This window comes from Miscanthus floridulus, chromosome 19 (assembly GCF_019320115.1).
Source record: "Miscanthus floridulus cultivar M001 chromosome 19, ASM1932011v1, whole genome shotgun sequence".
NCBI lineage: Eukaryota > Viridiplantae > Streptophyta > Magnoliopsida > Poales > Poaceae > Miscanthus > Miscanthus floridulus.
This window is the reverse complement of record NC_089598.1, coordinates 56596719-56615371: the sequence shown is the minus strand read 5'-3', so window position 1 is coordinate 56615371 and position 18653 is coordinate 56596719. Positions and strand designations below refer to the sequence as shown.

The window sequence follows — 18653 nt, the reverse complement described above, 5'->3', positions numbered from 1 at the left end:
TGCTTGAGGCGACTAAGCGCTGAGACTATCCTGTGGACATGACGCGCTACTGGGGGCTGCTGCGTGGGGAGAGGGCTGCTTCAGACGAGCTGCTGCGCAAAGGGAGAGGAGTGAGCACGAGCGGCCGGAGCTGCTGCTGCTCCCAGCTAGGGCTGTTGTGAGGCTAGGAAAGGAGATGAGCAGGAGATGCTTAGGCTACATGATAGTACGGCTCTAATACCACTTGTTAGTCGCTAAATTCTTACTCTTGATAGTAGCATAATTCTTACTCTTATCGAGAGGGGATAACACTAGGAGTTGAGGCAATTTTCTTGTTAATTTCTCACACAAATATCATGCCAACCTGAGGAATTGGAGATACATATTTATAGGCTACTAGCCAGCCAAGCATATGCCAAGATGCTAAATGCTAATATGCTGTCCTAAAACAGATGCCGTCCTAGATGCTAAGATATTGTCCTAGCCAGTCAAGGATACTGTCCTTGATGATGCTGTCCTAGCCAGTCAAGGATGCTGTCCTTGATGGACAGCTAGATCACCATGCAGCCACAAGGACCATATGTTGCAGCCTCACAAAGACCAACCAATACAGAGACTTATCCCATTAGTGGATGAGGCTATTGGTGTAACTCAGGGTCTAGAGGGACGTAACTTGCCTAGGGCTGCTGCTACTCGTGCTGCTATTGCTGCCCCTGTGAGGCGTACTTATGCTAGGAACAAGAAGCGTCCAAGGAACACAGTGACTCTGACTCAAGATATTGATGAAGTTGATGATGAAGGCCAAGATCAGCATGTAGATTCAGCAATAGCAATGGAGGAGGATGAAGAATCTGCACCAACAGAAACTGGAGATGGAGGCTTCACTTTTAATGTTGATTTGCTTAATTAGATGGCTAGTTGCCTACTTTTGTTGGACTGTTAAATTAGATGTCAATGTTTGTGACTGTGTTGAACACTTTAACAATTTAGCTTATGTGTACTGAACTTGAACACTTTAGCTTACGTGTACTGAACTTGTTTGCTAAATGCTAGTTATTTGCTACTACAGCAGTGCTTGCTACTGCAACAGTGCTGCTGTTGAGCTGTGTCAAGATCAAGACTACATTAGTGTTGCTAATTATGGTCTTCTTTGGTATTTTAGGCTTCCAGCAGGAAGTCAGCAAAGAAATAGAGTTTGGGACAGGAATATGGACCTCTGAACATGGCAGAAAATAGAAGAAAACAACTCCCACAAGTCACCACCTAAACTCAGTAGGAGACAAAGATGCTCTTGATGCTTGCTTTATTGTGTATACTATATAGTATATATAGGTATATATATAGTAGGTATATATATCCTGATATATAGGACGACCAGGGGTCGACTAGGTTCGACTAATCATCCTGGTCGACGACTAATCGTGATTAGTCTTCTGGTCGGTCCCATGGCGACTAGGTTCGACTGGACGACTTGAAAACATTGGTCCTCTCCAAGCTGAACATAGTAGCCATATGGGCCTTGTTTCAAAAACACCTGCAGATTGAGCAACGAAGTTGTTATAGACATTACTGATTTACAAATAGACCTACCATTGGGGAACGTTTGGGTATACCCAGTTTTGCCCCCAACAAATCCAAAGTTAAACTACCCAGTCCTAGCCTCCCTGTGGCCCTCCCTGTTAAATTACCCATACCCATTATGTATTGGTTAAAGTTGATGGTGATTGGGTAAGGAACAAAGCTGACGATTTCCTTCTCATTCTGATTGAACTCGAACACAGTGGCAAATAATGGTGACAACCCAGCAGGAAAGGAGCACACCATCATGCAGAGTGTCAAGACATGTGACTGAGAATGGACAAATGGATGGTGTCCCAGCATCACAACCCAAAGGTGGTCTCTCCTCTCAGATCCTCCCCATACCCTATTGTGATCAGTGGTGGGTGGGTATACCCATACCCAAATGGGTAAAGCAACTTTCACCCATTACCCTCCCCACTACACATGGGTATGAATTTGGGGACAGGTTAGGAATACCCAACGACAGGCCTATTTGCAAATAAAAAATCTGAATCTCATAAACTGAAAAATACCTTTTGATCAGAACCAGGCATGACGCCAAGTAACCTGGGTGTAAAAGATTTTGGACTTTCTTCGGTGGGTTCAGTTTCATCTTCTTGCTGTGACAATGAGCGAGCAATGTACCTACAGTAATTAGAGCAGTGATTAGGTATGATAATCATCAAAAATCAAGAAATAAACCTGGAACTCATTAATACATAACAGGGGACATTGAAGAATATAGCAGAGTTTAAACTTCAAGGCATTCAAATTATAATGAGGGATAATAGGGTCATACTTGCATTTTGGATGTTGATCACAGCCTATAAAATAGCCTTCACCATACCTACTAACTTTGAATCTCAAGGTTCCTTCAGAACAACTGCATGTATTCCAAACACAAAAAAAGATGTCAAGAATTACGTATGTGAATGCATCACAGTATGATGACATTGTAGGTTAACCTGTATGAATATTGCAAATATCTTGATTTTAACATTCAATATGTACATTCCATGAAAGATACCTTAAAAGTACATTTGTCGTGCATTACCTAGGGCAAATCCTACTATCCTTGTCAACATCAGGAAAGAGCATAGGACCAAATTTTTCTTCAAGCACATTCTCTCTACCTGCACAATGTCAAATTCAGTATCAATCTCTAGCCGTTGCAGAGCGATATGATACACAAGGTACATAAATAGTATCATTCTTGTGTATGATGGGTCAAACTCAGCAATTCCATGCTCCAATGAAGCCTTCAAGCAACGGAACAATGCTCTGCTAGACCAGTGTGATTGTGAAACTATCTGGAGTCAGACAGTTGAGCATGTCCCTTCTTTGCCCCCAAAAAGTGCTTAAATGCTCTCCTAAAAATATTTTGAGCACTGTTTGCAAAAATGTAGGGGGTCCAACCAGTACTATGTTGTGTTGGGAGATACAAGCAGTAGTTTCCTTTTAATCCACTGACAGCAATGTTGTATATAAAACCAAGAAGCATCAGCAGACAGAAATAAAATATGATAGCTTGCCATTTCACTTGAGAAATGGACCTGAAATATTTACTTCAGTTTCTGTGTCATTAAAAAAGGTTGATGACCACAACAGCAAAGTTTTATAGTCCCAAGCAAGCTTGACGATCACACCAAAAGGAGAACTACGAGAACTTGCATGATCAAAGAACCAGCATACTCAGAATTAAATACATCTTACCTTTCTGCCATCCAGTTTACTCGCATCAGCACAATATTTGCTGAATCGTTCCCAGTAGTCTTTCAGAAGACCCTTCCATTCAGTTGACCCAGCAGAGACATTATCTAGCTATTAATGTAAAAGAAATAAAAACTTCAATACAGTTTTAGTAACCAACTAATTCTTGTGCTAGCATATTACTGAAAGATGTTCCTATAAAAGGATCACTACCATTTCTTCCAAATGTAGGTTGTTCTAGAGTGGTGCACAAAGATTAAGAAAGTAGGTTAAATGAACTTGTTCCATCATTTATATAGTACGATGGGAAAGTGGGAGTGATGGTTCAATAACTTATGAGTAACATTATTCAGCAAGGGCAACAAAGAAAGAGAACATAAAAAAATGCCTACAAGTTATCAAATTACATGCATATAGAGAATAGTTGAGAAGGCTAAAATGACCTACACTTGGATAATAGACCAAAGCATTCAGTCCATGATAACTATGTCTTGAATTAGCTCCACAACTACAGACGGCATTGTTCCTAGTGTCTTAAATCCAAGAATAATCATGACCAAAATTAGAAGTGTACCAATGTCCATTAAGATGCGCTGATTTCCTGAATTCTCATATTGGTTTAACTCATAGCAGTAATCACTAACCAGCCAGCTTAAGCAGGTTTCTAAAACTATGGCATAAACTGAAAACAAAGAAGCACACAGAAACCATAAACGAGAAATGTTTACTACCTCTGTCTCCATGTTAGCTGTAAAGCTGTAATCAGCAACCTCAGAGAAATGGTGCAAAAGGAATGCCGAGACCTAAAAAAAGAGATGGCATGAACAAACACCAAAGTTAGATGCATTGAAATTTAATTTATAGCAAGCAACCTCAGCTACGTAAACTGAAACAGTGCTGGGAGTCTGGGACGATGATGCCTGTAAGCGTTGAGATGGAAAAGGGAAAAAGGAGTACCCAGTGCTGAAGGATCCCACAAATTGTAGAGGTCTGGGAAAGGGAATTTCTAAGCAAGGGTAAAGCTGTCTAGAAGTTCCATTCTCCAGACCCTAAAATCAGTGAGGGAACTCAACAAATGTAAACATCAAAAATGCACATGGCAAAATGTAAGCAGGCATAAGCAAAATAATAAAATAAAATATAAACATTGAGATCATTACAGATGAGGGTAAATTTTAGATATTTTGGAGGAAACTACTAGTGCATTAATAATAAGAAAAACATGAAAGAGTCAAACAAATATACATTACAAATTGATGCATTACTGCAATGCAAATAAATGCATAGGTAGAAGAGATAATCTAATACAAAACAATGAATTTAACTAGAAGTATTATATATACTCAAATAAATGTACTAACATTATAGATGATGACAGAGCTAAAGATATTTTAATCATATAGGATCTCTCCAAACGGGGAACATGCGATCAGGGATATAAGAACGAACCATTCGACCACGGAACTCAGGGTGTAGAACTCGACTTTTTGCTGTTATGTACTTCAGATCCTGAACAATACAAGTATAATGAACACTGTTATCTATGTGGAACAGGTGGAATGCTAACTACAACAGATGAAAATAAGATTTAATACATAGTAATTGCAAAACCCTGCAACTGTTTTCCTCGAATAAGCATGAGACCTGTCACCTGTGTATCATTGCATTATGAGATGTGGAAGGCCAAAATAGCCAAGTGCAACAACCATGCCCGACGACAATCTTACATACATGACCAAAAAACAAGGCAAACCTTACATGACTAACACAATTTTAAGATAAGATATGGCTCTTGAATGGTTACATTGATTAGTGGAGGTGCAGGGTACACGTATATATAGGCAAGGATTCCTATGGGTTGGTTTATAGAAATAGGATCAATCAAGGATATTGTTGTCTATCTCTAATCATCTTAACAAATATACAAGAGGCACAAGGCCTATAGCCGTCAGCCCAAATGGCCCAACCGTGTGAGCCTAACATCTGTCTAACAACAACGCCTAGATTGGAACCATCAAAGGCACAAAAAGGACAAAGAAAATATACACTAGGAAAGGCTACAACTATGCTTTATGCATCCGCAATAGCCTTCCAATACCACGGTAAAAAATAGTTCGTAAGTAAAATGGCATGTTACCTGTAACACTTTCATTATACATGCATAAGTAGATGGCCTTCCAATTCCAACTAGCTTTTTAATATGGAGATAACAAGGCGCAATATGAAAATCTGAACTAGTAGAACTGAATAAAAATAAATATTGTTTTATTGAAGAAATGGGCAATGCTCAAAGTAAACAAGTGAAAAATAATCCATAATAGGTTATTGCTTACCAATGCACCCTCAGAATAACGTGATGGTGGCTTAGTAAAGTGCTGTCCAAGAAGCACGTTAACAGGAAAAACCAAGTCCTTAACCTGGTAAAAAGGAGATGAATTACATACTGGAACAGTTGAATGATAACCAATAATCTGCAGTAGCCTGAGAAAGAAAGAGGATAAAGAAACGGAATTGTCACTGCAACCATTAATTTCGATAAGGCCTCAAAGTTATCCTCGTGCACAGAATCTCCCTCAGAGCTGTCATTGCATGGACTGGCCTCAGCGTCCTAAAAGTAGCAAAGTGTATTGTTAATGAGTAAGAATAAGTTCGTAAACTGAAAAGCTAGCACAAAGTTCTTCACAAAGTACAACTGACAATCATGCTTCCATTCAAGCTAAGTCCTTGCCATCAGCACTAAAAGAAGCTCAATCCACAACATAAGAACCAAGAATACTGATGAATCAGGACAAACTCATGCATTTCGGCAACAGGAAGGTTATGTCCCAAGGGAAAAGTAAACTCCATAGAGAAATTTAACAAAAAAACATTACAAGGCCATACAATACCACAAATTATGTTCTACACAACAATTTAATATAAACAATATGTTGTAGTGCATATCAGAGGCGACCAAGTGGGGCCAGACATCTGTCTTTCCATGTGCCAACCATGTTAAGAAATGTTGAACTGATACAGATCTGGTGTAAATAAATTACATCTATACAGTTAAGTGAGTCCGACAAGCAAAGCAACAAACCAATAACAAAAAAGAAAATCAATGGTCACGCCTAGGGATACAATTGCAATAGTGCATCATACATCACAAATTCATAATATGAATATCACAAAGTAAAATTGACTTTCTGGAACATGTGCTTATCTTTTTTACTTTGTACAAGAAGTTAAACACATTATGGAAAACCATCTGAAACCAGCAGAAAACCTTCGAAAAATGGCTGGTCCATACCATTAAGCACACACTATTCCCTGTAATGGGCAGATATTATTTACTTAAGTACTAGAACGAGGTTATAAACTACTAAAAGGAAACCATTTTTTAAGAAACAAGATCTTCAGATACCATCCAAAGTGCCACAAACACAAATCAACCTCTGGGGTAAACAGGTTTCCAATGAAAAAAATGATTCTTATGTTCGAGGAAAAAAATTATTTAGTGAGAAGTCTTATTTAAAAGTAGAGGAAGTGCTGGTACATTTTGTAAAAAAAGATAGCTTATCTCATGTTCTAACCCTTATGGTACAACAACAACAACAACAACAACAACAACAAAGCCTTTAAGTCCCAAACAAGTTGGGGTAGGCTAGAGTTGAAACCCAACACAAACAATCAAGGTTCAGGCACGTGAATAGCTGTCTTCCAAGCACTCCTATCTAAGGCTAAGTCTTTGGGTATATTCCATCCTTTCAAGTCTCCTTTTATTGCCTCTACCCAAGTCAACTTCGGTCTTCCTCTGCCTCTCTTCACGTTACTATCCTGACTTAGGATTCCACTACGCACCGGTGCATCTGGAGGTCTCCGTTGCACATGTCCAAACCATCTCAACCGGTGTTGGACAAGCTTTTCTTCAATTGGCGCTACCCCTAATCTCTCACGTATATCATCGTTCCGAACTCGATCCCTTCTTGTATGCCCGCAAATCCAACGCAACATACGCATTTCCGCGACACTTAGCTGTTGAATATGTCGTCTTTTCGTAGGCCAACATTCTGCACCATACAACATAGCAGGTCTAATCGTCGTCCTATAAAACTTGCCTTTTAGCTTCTGTGGTACCCTTTTGTCACATAGGACACCAGACGCTTGCCGCCACTTCATCCACCCTGCTTTGATTCTATGGCTAACATCTTCATCAATATCCCCGTCCCTCTGTAGCATTGAACCTAAATATCGAAAGGTATCCATCCTAGGCACTACTTGACCTTCCAAACTAACATCTTCCTCCTCCCGAGTAGTAGTGCCGAAGTCACATCTCATATACTCAGTTTTAGTTCTACTAAGTCTAAAACCTTTGGACTCTAAAGTCTCCCGCCATAACTCCAGTTTCTGATTCACTCCTGTCCGGCTTTCATCAACTAGCACTACATCGTCCGCGAAAAGCATACACCAAGGGATGTCCCCTTGTATGTCCCTTGTGACCTCATCCATCACTAAAGCAAACAAATAAGGGCTCAAAGCTGATCCTTGATGTAGTCCTATCCTAATCGGAAAGTCATCTGTGTCTCCATCACTTGTTCGAACTCTAGTCACAACATTGTTGTACATGTCCTTAATGAGCCCGACGTACTTCGTTGGGACTTTATGTTTGTCCAAAGCCCACCACATAACATTCCTTGGTATTTTATCATAAGCCTTCTCCAAGTCAATAAAAACCATGTGTAGGTCCTTCTTCTTCTCCCTATATCGCTCCATAACTTGTCTTATTAAGAAAATTGCCTCCATGGTTGACCTTCCGGGCATGAAACCAAATTGATTCATAGAGACCCGCGTTATTGCTCTCAAGCGATGCTCGATAACTCTCTCCCATAGCTTCATAGTATGGCTCATCAACTTAATTCCCCGGTAATTTGTACAACTTTGAATATCTCCTTTATTCTTGTAGATCGGTATCAATATACTTCTCCTCCACTCATCAGGCATCTTGTTCGATCGAAAAATATGGTTGAACAACTTGGTCAACCATACTACAGCTATGTCCCCGAGGCATCTCCACACCTCGATTGGGATACCATCCGGTCCCATCGCCTTACCTCCTTTCATCCTTTTCAACGCCTCTCTGACCTCAGATTCTTGGATTCTCCGCACAAAGCGCCTATTGGTGTCATCAAAAGAGTCATCCAACTGAAAGGTTGTGTCCATATTCTCACCATTGAACAATTTGTCAAAATACTCTTACCATCGATGTCGGATCTCATCCTCCTTTACCAAGAGATGCTCCCTTTCATCCTTAATGCACTTAACTTGGTTGAAGTCCCGTGTCTTTCTCTCACGAACCCTAGCCATCCTATAAATGTCCTTCTCTCCTTCCTTCGTACTCAAATGTTGGTAAAGATCCTCGTATGCTCTACCCTTTGCCACACTTACAGCTCGCTTTGCAGTCTTCTTTGCCACCTTGTACTTCTCTATGTTGTCCACACTCCTGTCATGGTACAAGCGTCTATAACATTCTTTCTTCTCCTTAATAGCCCTTTGGACTTCCTCGTTCCACCACCAAGTATCTTTAGCCTCGCGTCCCCTTCCTTTGGTTACTCCACACACCTCTGAGGCTACCTTCCGAATGTTGGTTGCCATCTTGTCCCACATATTGTTTATGTCGTCTTCTTCCTTCCAAGAGCCCTCTTTGATAACCCTTTCCCTAAATACCTCTGACGTCTCCCCTTTCAGTTTCCACCACTTTGTTCTTTCAATCTTAGCTTGTTTATCCCTACGGGCACGCACCTGGAAACGAAAATAAAATGAGAAAAAAAATCAGAAAGAAAAGAAGGGATGGGCTAGTCTGATATCCAGATTTCACTTTGACCTGACATCTTAATTCATATCTGCATCCAATCGGAATCCGATATCTGTTTTCCATATCATAAAAATGTCTTCGCAAATATAGCAGACAACCAGGTACATAGTATCTGACCGGGTTGTATTCATACCCCTATTATAATGGCAAGTAAAAGAAGATCATGTAGATGAGAAAAAGCTATGGCAGAAACAATTGGCCCCTGAACCATCCAATGTCGTTGACGCATTATTCAACACATCAAAAAAAATGTCAGCAGGCTTGTCAAAGCTTGATCGAAGTAGCACAAGCAGAAATTAAAATCCATAGAGGATGCAAGAAGCAAGTACAAAATAAATTTAGAACTCACCTCATAGACAGCTTGGTATCCCTTGAAGTCCAGTTTTGATGCAGCGGAATGAAAAATCATCTCTCCTTCAGGAGTGCCAATATTCACTTGAATCTACAAAGCAAGCATGTAACTTGATGGAAAGCTTAAAATATTGAAATTTACAAAAGGAAAACAATGTACAAAGAATTTTAAAATGTTTTAAAACAATGCTAGAGAATGAGGATAACACATTTACTATCTACTATAACACCAGATGTGTTTAAGCAAAAAAATAATTGATCACAACAGCTAAAATAAAGTTCATAAGCTGTGCTCCTAAGGTAGATGTCAACAATTCATAAAAGGGTTTTAGTTACACAGAAGTTATAAACTGGCCAAAGAAACATGGCTAAATAACCAACCAGTTAGCTAAAAGCTCAAGGTACTGTAGAAATCTGGGCCTCCAGCATGTAGCACCAATTAGATCTATGTAAAAGGCACAGACTGGGTGCAATTACTTCTCTTATGATCTTATCAGTGCAACCGCTTGGCTGGTTGGCTTTAATACCACAGTGAATTGTATACAAACAACAAGTTCAGCCTAATGCTATCAATATTGAAAATGTGGGCAATATGAGAAGAAACTAAAGAGGTGATCTACCAGAAATTAGGAACAAAACAAACAACCTAAAAAAACTGCAACGTGTACCTCAAATAGCAGCACTCGCTGGCTGCTGCAAATTCCTCATACATGTCAAGTTAAACTTATCAAGGTTTCCTTAACCAATGTAACTTTGTACACCCATAATTCATAACCATTATCATCATGAAGAATAAAATCAACCACATGGAAAAATGAAGCCAGGAGTAACCAACCATCTCAGTTCTGGAAGCTTCCATTTGGCAAGCCATTGTCCTTTTCCATATTAGAGTGTAGAGTTTTAGAGAATCATCATCAAGTATTCCAACCAAAGATGCTACAAGAGAAATAGTGTTGCAACCGTATATTAAAAGTCAGATATAATACTGAGTGATTTCACTTTCACTGAATGAAATAAACTGATTCAATAGAAGATGCTGATTGTAGAACAGATATTGTAATTATCAACTGATTCGTGGTCATTTATAGAGCATGTTGGGCAGCCAGCTGGGCCATTTGGGCTGTTTCGGTACCGTAACGGTACAGTCATGTTGCTGTAGCTCTTCAAACTGTATGGCTCAGCTGGCTGCCCATACCAGCATGTTCAAAACATGTCACAGAACACAGTATCCTCCATTATGGGGAGACATTTCCAACTCGTAAGTGCCATATTCATAGAAGTATTACTCTGTAGAATAATCAAAGCAGTGTCTGAGGTTGAATTATGAAGCATGAATCGTACAACCCATATTGCTATACATGAAATATGGATACCAAGAAACCAACCAGTACATAGCATATCCTGTAAAGAACTAACATCTTGGTGGTGATACATGAATATGAGATTGTAGAACTATAACCTCCATGGGACAATAATGCATGTACTTGCTCAAAATTGTTTGCTAGGAGATGGTTAGCAACTCCAATTGAGAAAAATGCAATAAATCAACAAAAACACAGGGAGAGTCATTACATGGCAACCTCCTCATACTGGTCGGCCTAATGGCTTCATGGGCTTCTTGAGCATTTTTCACCTTCTTTAAATACTTCCTAGTGTCCTCTGAAACGTACTTCTGACCATATCTGAACAAAATACTAATTAACAAGTGGAGTACGTGCCAGAAACCACATTCAGATATAGATCATGACACCAAGTCCTAGAATCACAAAATACTGGTTCTCTCAAAACTGGAGTCAAAGATCATCAATCAGCAACTTTAAATGGATCGTTCAACAACTTGAACCCTCTTACCATGTCATCAAAGTACCTTAAGAGTCCAGACCAGTTAAAGAGTTAAATTACTGTCTTGAATAATGTCTCTTAAAGTTGTAGGTTCATCAATTAAGTTTTGAACAAATATGAGTGACTCTGAAATTTTTCCACTAGTATAACTAAACCACTTAGGAAGTTAGAACTAATCTGATTACAGGTTCAATGTGGAAGAAGAGAAATTAGCACCATTTTAAAATCAGAACAAAGAGACTTAGCAGCTTGTTCGGAGAGGAAGTTATGTACCTTTCTTTGACTAATGAACGGATGTCTTCTGCAGCTCCATCAGAAATCTTCAAAGCGTCAAACAAGTCATTTTTTTTCCTGCAGCCTCCTCTGCAGCCTCCTAGTTGATCTTTTTTTTTTCCTGGTCATGGGTAGTTCCTGGATGTAATAGGTGATCTAGCGTGTGTGTATTTGTTGGAGTTTTTTTGTCTGGTTTTCTCTCCTTTCAAAAAAAAAACCAGTGTACTACCTGGGTGCTTTACCCTTTTTTCTTCTTAATATATTGATACGCAGCTCTCCTGCGTGTTCGAGAAAAAAAAACAAGTCAACATGGTATTAATTAATGAAACAAGTAAAGCACCAAGTATATTGGATTCTCAAGAATCTCGTATTGACAACTGTCAGAAAATTCACATCAAAGTAAGCCAGAAGCCTTCATCATGTATTATTGCCGTACATATATTAAGTAATTCAGCATACCAGTCATGAAATATTTCATACTGGAGTTAATAGTTTGAACTCCCTCAAGTCACAAGTAGAAATTTGCATATTCTCCCATCATCATGACGTAAATTGTGGCCAGTATATCTTTCATAATATATTAGAAACATGAACTATTGAAGTAGATTAGTTTTGACTATTAAATCCTAAACCATCCACTTTGCAGCCTTAAACTATTCAAAGCGTGATAATAACCTACGTTACATGGATACATGAGGTTGGCCACGTATCCCGTATCGGATACGTATCCGATACGGATACGCAGTGGATACGCGGTGGATACGTATCCGTGAAGTACCGGCAAATAAATAAATAAAACTAAATTCCGATACGTGGACTGATACGTATCCAAGCTGTTTGGGCGTTTGCGATACGGCCTAGCCCACCCACCACTGACCTGCGATATACTATGGCCTATCCCACACGCACTGGGTGGGCTACCCGCCAGCCACGCGCCACGCCGCACCCGCGCTGGGGAGGTCCGTGCTGCATCTGCGCCGGGCGGGCTGCCTGCCAGCCACGCGCCGTGCCGCACCCCGCGCTGGGCAAGCTCTGTGCTGGCGAGGTCCACGTGATGCATCCGCGCCGGGCAGGCCACCCGCTAGCCACGTGCTTGGGGTGGATGTAACACCCTAAAATTTGCATAATTTTAAAATAGGAGGAAGTGATTTAATTATGCATTTTTGTGACATTTAAATTTAGGAAAATAATAATTTTGTTAAAAATAAAATAAAATAAAATATAGGTTTACAATCATGTATGTGCATTCATGCTGCTGCATTGGGGTTTTTGTGATGCTTGGTTTGATTCAAATTCAAAATCCATTTGAAAATTTCTTTGGAAAAAGTTTTGAAAACAAAAAGAAAAGACAAAGCCTTCCTCCCTCACTCTCCCTCTCCTTTTGGCCCACTCGGCCTTGCTTCTCCCGCCGGCCCAAGCTGCTCAGTCTCACTCTCCTCCCCTTCTCCTACGGGCCGCGCTTCACCAGCACAGCGCGTCGCGCGTCTCCTCCTCCGTCTCGGTCGCTGACAGCCCGGCTCCACAAGTCAGAGTCGTCGTCCTCCTGTATCCACACCGCAGTTCTCACTACCGCCAACGCCGTTCGAATCCGCCTCCGCGACGCCATGTTGACGTGAACCCCAAGCCAACTCCGCCCTTAAATAGCAGCCCGAGCCCGCGCCGCCTCCCTATCTCGCCTTAGAGCAAGCTTTCGCCCTCGCCTAGAGCTCGTAGCCGCCGTAGCCCTAGCGTCGCCGCCGCCGTTGGGTTCAAGCTGCTGCCGCACGAAGTCATCAGTTCCCCGCTCGAGATTTTGGGTTTCGGTGAGTCCGCTGCCGTCCTCTCTTTCTTCTCGAGTTTTTGGTTCGCTTAACGATTGATTGTAGGCTGTGATTCGCTAGCGCCGCTCACTTCCGGCCATGGCGCCGCCGCACTCGGCTCTGTTCCGGCCGGCCGGCCACGCCAGTCCTTCCCAGCCGTCCGATTTGAAATCAAAGGTTAGGATTAGACCATACCCTTTCGCTGTCACTTTTGCATAAAGGCCATTACAACTATTCGGGTCTCAACCCGCTGTCCTTATATTCTTTCAAAAGAGACCCTGCCTTTATTGCAAATTGTGCCCACAGTCCTCGGTGGGATTTAAAACTCAGGTTTTATTTATTTTAATTCAAAAATCAAGTTCCACTTATTTACAGAACTGCCACTATCTTCTATAGGCTATAAAATCTCCGTTTTAACTCCGATTTGATCCGTTCAACTTGCGTTAGGTTCGTAATTCCATAATCTACATGTTCATACTACTGTTAAGTATGTTTTCGACTTTTAAAATTCGAGGTTAGATTTAATCTATTATTTTACTAAAGGAAATCTTGTTTAAATCATAGCTTCTTCGTTTTAGCTCCGATTTTTGTGATCTTCCCGTCTGTGTGTTCGTAGTGAGACGTAAATTCGTTTTATAAACTTTTCATCTTGATTTTATGTTGATTGGTGTACTGTTCTAATCTATAGTTTTTGTTTGTTATGCATTATTGCTTCTGGATGCTTGTATGTTGCTGTGATTATCGAGTATAGACGGTGAACAATTCGTGGGGGATCAAGAGTATTATTTTGACGTGCCGGATCAGCAGGAGTACTTTATTCAAGGCAAGTATAGCATGTGATCATCCTTATTTTCTATTCACTTTAATATGTTTAATTCATGTTGCATGTGTCGCCTTGATAGAGATTCCCTAGAATTAAACTTATACCTTATCACCTACGGGATATGCATTGGGTAGCTTTGCTAGTGCTCAATTAAACCATGATCTTGTAACTTGAGTAATGGTATATGCAATAAACATTAAAATATGACTTTTTAGCAACTTGGAAACAGGGGGTTGAAGTATTTAGCTACTTTCTAAATGCTTAAGATTCATCTCCCTAAGGACTTATCTGTAAGTGATCATCCGGGACTTACAGTACAGTTGTGAGGGCTACATGGCTCTGCCTTTAGCTCAGTATGAGGACATTTTCTAGCTTGTTAGTGGTTACCTTTATTGGCATAAGAATGGTTTGCCGAATCGGGTATAGGACAGCCTCTACTCTTATGTGTATAGCCGCGATAGAATTGTGTCAATCGACAGTGGGTTCCTATATCTGTTTGCCGAGTGAATATAATAGCCCTAACTTATTAGACGAACCTTTGAAAGGCTTCATAGTGACCCATGTCTGCTCACCTTTGTAGTGTTTTGGGAGTAATTAACCTGGGCATATGGGTATCACGACTCACAGTGAAAGTGTACAACCTCTGTAGAGTGTAAAACTGGTATATCAGCCGTGCTCACAGTCACGAGCGGCCTTGGAACATTTACGAAATAGACGGACACTAAGAATTATCTGTTTATGCTATTCATTATTCTTGTTTACATTGATTATGTATTTTACTTTGGGATTGAAACCATTTGTTGCTACTCTTATGCTAAAATTGTGACAACTAAAAGCTGAATGTTGTTAAACCTGTGTCAAGCCTTTTGAGCCTCATGAACCCCATGTTACACTTGTTGAGTACGGCATGTACTTACTCTTCTTTATTTTCATTATTTGGATAAAAATCCCGGACGGGTAACAGATGGCTATGGTAATGACGATTTTTCTGAGGATTTCTAGACTTGTGGTCAACCAGTTGATCCGCTACATATATGTGAAGACTATATTCTATTATTCGTGATGTAATAAACACTTGTGATGATATTATTCATAATTTGTCAGCTTATGTGTCTGACTGATCTCTGGACGCACATAAGACTTTGCATCCCATTTTATCCTTAAAATCGGGTGTGACAATGGAGTGGGGCGTAGCCATGGTCACTCGGCCGCCTACGCCGAGAGGGACCTCGGTCACCAGCGTGGGAGGAGGAAGGCATGGCGCCGGTGGAGGAGGAGCTACGAGGAGCAAGCCAGCAGGAGCTCAGTCACGTAGACGGCTGATTGAAGGGGCACCGTGTGGGGAAGAATGTTGGGGGAGAGAAAGAAGATTAAAAAATCTAATCTTCGGCCCAGCTAAGCAAGGGTAGGGAAGACGTGTTGTACATTTATATGCCAAAAATACCCCTCCAACTGCCAGCACAGGTAGAAGTAGCAACTAGAAGCTGTGAAATGATTGGAGTAGTCTCCAGAGAGCATCCATACATACGCTGCCAATAATTTTAATGTCCTTTATTATTATTTTTTATAAAAAATAATAAAACATATCCTCGTATCAGGTTTCCTAAAAAAATGGCGTATCCGTGTATCCGTATCCGTCCGATACCGATACACGTATCCGTATCTGTGCTGCTTAGATAATAACACCTTAATGTAGAATATATTCAACAAAGTACCAACGAATGTGTGGTTATGTAGTAATCAGAATAGAAGCTTAAAAAGTGTAGTTTTCTTGAAGCTTATGCAAAAGGAGTGCAGTTTTGCTCAACTTAATGCATCATTTAAAGTTCCTCCTGTCCAGCTTCCTACCCACTTGGTTTAGTCAGAAGGCAGCAGGACAATTTTGATCATTTTAAAGTAAATGCACTAACTTTAGACCATATGACCAAAGAAGATGATTCTGAAATTTAAAATAGAGAGTAAAGCATAGGGAACAAATGTTGTGGAACATATGCACCAATAAACAGTAAACCTATTTGTGTCATCAAAATGTCTGATGTTACTTACATGGAACCCATCAGTTCTTATGTATGTTATTAACCCAGTTGTTTCTTCTGAGGAAAGGTTGATACCCTCATAAAGCTTTTGGGCAATCTGCAGTCATATAATGAGTCACATGAGCCAACAGACTCCTACATAAAAATACAATACATAATGAGTCTAGCAGAAACAACCTTCATGGTATGCCCCGTAGTAAAATGAAGTTTGTTTGCTGCATCCTGCTGAAGGCTGGATGTAATATATGGCATTGGAGGATTCTTTTGAATTTTACTTCTTTTAACACCTAAAACTTCAAACTTAGAAGAATGAATCCTCTTTTCTATAGCTTGTGCTTCTTCTTGAGAGGGTATGGAAAGTTGATCCAGCTTTTTTGAATTCAAATGCTTTATACGGAATGGAATACATGTGCCATTTGAAGGATCTGCAGATTGCATTTTCAAGTATATCTGTACGGTCCAGTACTCCTGTGGCTTAAACTGTTCTATTTCAGCTTCTCGATCGCAAACAAGGGCCAAAGCAGCAGATTGGACCCATCCAGCTCATTGGCAACCAGGCAACTTCCGCCACAAAAGTGGTGATATGCCAAACCCAATTAGATAATCAAGGGAACGGCGTGCAAGATAAGCATTGACTAAGTCCATGTCAATATACCTCGGGGACATTAAAGCCTTTTTTATTGCATCCTCAGTTATTTCATGGAAAGCAACTCTTGCAACAGTCACATCATAGCCCAATGCACCTTGTTGTTCAAGCATTTCTTTGATGTGCCAAGCAATCGCTTCACCTTCACGATCAGGATCAGATGCAAGAATTAAATTTTCTGCTCTAGAGAAAAGAGAACATTGGCAAAAAAAAATTAGCAATGTGTTATTAACTCAACACAAGGTGTAAAAGCAATCAGCAATATGTGTGTAGAACTATTACCTTTCATACTATTAGCTTAGTTGAATTCAAATTAATAAACTACCACTAGTATAAGCAGAAGTCCGGTCTTAGGGAAAAGGGTTAGATTACACAGTTGACGTGGCCAAAAGATATGTTCAGATACAGTTCAAACTACAGTTGAGGCCATTTTACCATTTTGATGAACATACAAGTATAAAAATAAACAAAACTATACAAACCAGCATCACAGTAGTTTTTCTATATGTGGTCAACCGCAGACCATTATTAAAGTATAACATGTATCAAAGTTACAAAACAATCTCACCAACAAATAATACTCAAGTATATTACAGCAATAACTGATGACAGTAATACTACGATCAAAACAATAATGTGTCAGCATACACAAATGACAATAGTGATACTTCTAGAAGAACATAAAAATAAGAAACATAAACACTCAAATTATCTGCAACAAAATAAAAACTTGAATACTCAAACTATCTGCACGGAAAGCCTAGCTTAGAAACTATATCACCAAATGAACCAACTACTGATGTTTTCCATATTTTCTAGCCTACCACCTGTCGGGGACCTAATACCGGGGTACCCCAGAAGATGGAACCAATAACCACCGAACGTTAAAAACTTCTGGACGCATAAGAGCGTTGCTTCACCCCTTACTGGGATGACAGGAGCTTGGTTCCACCTCGCTCAACGCCTTTGGGGTGGGCTCGGTCTCGCCCGAGGGCCGAGGATTAGTCTCCGTCTCGCCCGACGCCTTTGAGGTGGCTCTGCCTCGCCCGAGGGACTCAGGGCTAGTCTCCATCTCGCCCGACGCCTTTTAGGGCGGGCTCGGTCTCGCCCGAGGGCTGAGGGATAGTTTCCGCCTCGCCCGACCCCAGAGGGGCAGGGTCAGTCTCGCCCAGGAGATAGGGATTGGTCTCCGCTTCGCCCGACGGCGAGGAACGAGCCTCACCCTGCTCCATATCTAAAGTTTGGATTCATCTTACCTGACCACTCATCACCTTCAGGATGATAGAGACAGGGCAAGACAAGACATTCGGGTCAACCATGGCTCCAAGAACCATACCCTGCGTCCTGGCAGGAAAAGTACTGCCAGGGGAGGACGGGACAGGTGCTTTAGACCCTTCCGGGCGCCGCAGGGCCCGAAAGGTTGTATAGGTGCATGCTCCTCACCCTGTAGAATTGTAGGTGCTGCCTTCAGCCCCGGGACATGGAACCCGATGAAGATATACGACAGCCGCTACACTCCAGAAGAAGATTTGCTATCTCCACGAACGACGGGAATTCCGTCACCACGCTGTAGACCCGAGGGAGCGGCGCCCGCTTCCCGACCCCTCAGGTCCAAAGCCAGAAGGCCATGACCTCAGCGTTACTCCGGACCCCGATCCCTCGACACTCCGACGAAGACTCACAAGAGCCAGAAGACGTGCGGAGCAAGGCTAGGAAAGGCTAATAAGTCAAAAACCACTGTACTACAGCCCATACCCTGAGCAGGACAACATTCTGTAATCAA

General features: G+C 41.0%; 1 pseudogene; it reads right to left on the bottom strand.

Annotated features, from left to right (window-relative positions):
* Positions 1 to 18653, bottom strand: part of LOC136529265 (uncharacterized) — a 56205-nt pseudogene that overhangs the window by 9898 nt on the left and 27654 nt on the right.